The sequence below is a fragment of the Aptenodytes forsteri genome, unplaced genomic scaffold (assembly GCF_000699145.1).
Source record: "Aptenodytes forsteri isolate BGI_AS27 unplaced genomic scaffold, ASM69914v1 Scaffold86, whole genome shotgun sequence".
Lineage (NCBI taxonomy): Eukaryota > Metazoa > Chordata > Aves > Sphenisciformes > Spheniscidae > Aptenodytes > Aptenodytes forsteri.
Genome location: NW_008795715.1, coordinates 2229800 through 2232965, shown reverse-complemented (window position 1 = coordinate 2232965; position 3166 = coordinate 2229800).

The following is a 3166-nucleotide window of genomic DNA, read 5'->3' as shown; positions in this document are numbered from 1 at the left end:
AAACGGCCGCCACGGGCGGGGGCCCCCCAAGCCGGTCGGCTGCGGGGTGCCAGGCCCCACCGGCAGGTAAGGTGCCGTGGCCAAGCTGTGGGAAGCCTGCCTGTTTACTTCCCGTCCACCCCAGCGAAACCGCAGGAATTTGGAGCCCGGCGGAGGTCGGGAGGTCTGTTTAGCCCCGGTATCCTGTCGGACCCTGGCCAGCCCCTGTTGTTGTGAGAGACGGAGCCGGGGCCAGCAAGGAGATAACCTTTCCCCCCGGAAATGTCCCCTCCTCGCCCTGGAGAGCCGCGGGCTGGTTCGCGGCCCCGTAGCAGGAGGATTTATGGTCCTGTGCGTGTTCTGGCGTGTCCTGCCAATAGCTCCTCGCTGAACTCTGGCTAGCTCCCGGTCGTCGGCAGTCCCTCAGGGAGCACTGCTCTGCTTTTGGCACTGGTGTGCCGGCACTGGGGTGGCGAGTTCCCCGGCTTGGCTCTGATCGGCCTGCCGATAGCCCTGGCGAGAGCCAAGATTTGCCTCCTGCCCCGGCGAGCCGTCTTGCTGGCCCCAGCTCTGATGCTCGCTGCCGGCTGCCTTTCTGCTTCCAGAGGCGCTGCCGGGGCTGTTCCACGCATCCCACAGCTGAACTGCAGCAGGGTCCTGGTGCCAGGGACAGGACCAGACCTGTCACCCGTGCCTGGGAGGAGGGGGTCACCGGGGTGCCTGGGCTGCCCGCACTAACAGGACCGTCTGCCCCCAGGCCCTGGGAAGACTCGCCAGGGAGCCCGATGCAAGGGTGTGACAGCGGGCTGGTCCCCCCCCGGGGCCGGCGGTGGCAGGGTGTGATCTGTGCCCTGTCTCCAGCAGCTGTCTGCCAGGCAGCAACATCAAAGGGCCGCCTGAGCCGGATCCCTGGGGGGCAGCACACCAGAAAGTGGGGCTGAGCAGCCGGCGTGCGGGTTCTCCCTGGCCCCGGGCAGCGCAGGGGGGCCCGACTGGTCCAGCGCGGCCCCAGCACCGAGCAGGGTGGGGAGACCATCCTCTGATCTCTGGGCTGGAGGGTGCTGCCTGGGGCGCTTTGCACAGCAAAGCCGGGGAGGCTCGTTTGGAGCCGGCCGGGCCTGCCAGGATGCTTTCCTCCTCCGTGGGTTTGGCTCTCCCAGCCCGTGAGCGGGACGAGCTGGGGACAGGATGTGTGGGAGCGCGGCGGGACTCGGCGTTTCCCCCCGTGCGCACCCATGCACTGGCTTCTTTCTTTAAGTCGCTGGTGCCCTCTGGACCCTGTGGATGACTGGTACTGAGCGGGATGAGATGGGGAGGATGGGGGTTCTTGCGGGAAGCCTGCATCATCAGGGCACGCGGTCCCCTCTGCTTGCTCTGCACCCAGTGGGGCTGTCCCACCCTCCATGCTGGCTGCAGAATCCCGCTGTCTTGCAAGCAGACACCCATTCGCAGGGGAAATCGTGTCCCCTGGGACCTGGGGCTCTCGCTCCTTTGAGCTCATGGTCCCAAAGGGCTGAGAGGGCAGGTGGGAAGCAGTGTGTGCTCCGTCAGTTCACTTTATCCCTCTTGTCCTCGACCTGCGCTTGCAGGTCCCGTCCCCTCCCCTCCCGTTTCCCTAAGCCCTGCTGGGACTTGGCAGTGCTTTGGGCTTGCTGCCCCAGGACCGGCAGCCTGCCTGCCTGCCTTCAAAATCTCTCGGGTTACAGAGTGGCTTTCCCTGGTAGGTAGCTGGAGAGGCGGCGGCAGCAGCAAAGCCGTCCTGGCCTGGTTTCCTTTGTGAAAGCACCGGCAGTGGGAATGTCATAGGATCCGCTCTCCTCTCCCCGAGCAAGAGGAGGAGAAAAGGGCTCTGTGTCCCGCTCCCCCCGGGCAGGACGGGGCCGGCAGCCGGGCTGTGCGGGCAGCGGGGTCCCGCTGCGCTGCTGTCGCCTCTCGGGGTGGGCTGGGAGCAAAGTTTCAAGGGACGGGGAGATTTTGGCCGCTGTGAAAAGGCTTTGTGGGCAAGAGCGTTGAGGGGGGACGTGGTGGCTTGTGTGGAGGGTGGGGGGGTGTTGGAGAGCTGCTGGCCGGGGAGGCTGCCGCGGCGCGCCGGTAACGCTCCAACCTCCCGGTGGCCCCTTTGCCGAGGCTTGCAAAGTATCTCACAAATGCTGAACTTGGCCCTGAAATCTAAATACAAGGGAGGGACAGTCCCCAGATGGCCTAAATCAGCAGCATGGTTGCCTGGCTCAGCTGGGGAGCTCGCCGGGAGTGTTTGTTTTATGTAAAACCAAAGGCTGGAGGAATGCCGGCCTGAAAGGAGACCTTGCAAGGGGAAAACGTCTGTGCCATGCACACGCGCTCAGCTGGGCGTGCGTGAGATCCTGGCGAGGGGAGCGGGACTCCAGCGAGCTGCTTGTCTGCATTCGGATGGGGCGAGGAGGGGAAGAAGTCCACTCGCCCCCTGGTTTGAGGGTGCGGAGAAGGCGGCGCGGCTGCTCTGTCTCTTCTCCCAGCTGCTGGGGATAAACTGGGGGCTCTCCCGACCAGAGCCCCCATGTGCTGTCACATCCCCGGGGCTCTGCTGCAGCAGAGTCGAGCGGTCGCCCTGCCGAGAAGGCTCATGCTGCTGCCTCCGTGGGGTGGTGGGATCCTGCACGGGGATGGATGGGGAGCGGTGCCGCTGACGCTGTGCCGCGGGGCATGCCTGCCCTGGCTGGCCCCATGCGGAAGCTGTGTGCAGCAGGGCTGGGAGGGCCGGGCACTGGGACTTTGCACCCGCGTGGGGTCAGAGTCTGACCTGCTTGCATGGAACTGGCCCGGCCGCAGCCTGCCTGAGGCCCCGCTGCCGTGGCGGGGGACGGATGGGCGTCGCAGCGCAGGTTTGGGAAGGGTTGGGGGGTGGGAGCCCTTCCCCAGCTGTGCTGGGAGATGTGGGGCAGATGCTGCAGCCCCCTGCAGTGTCCAGCTGAGCGGGTACGGGGCTGGTTTGTGTTGGGACCATGCTGCTCTCGCTGCCCATGGGCTGTGGGGCCAGGACTTGCTTCCAGCTGACCCCGCGGAGCCATTCAGCTACACTCTGGGGCTGGGTGGGCAACAGGGGTGACATGGCCCCCGCCCTGAGGCTCGCTCAGAGGAGAGACGTGCGTGTCACGGGGCTGCAGTGTTGCCGGCGGTGCCCAGAGGGAGGAAGCGGGCGGCTGCAAAA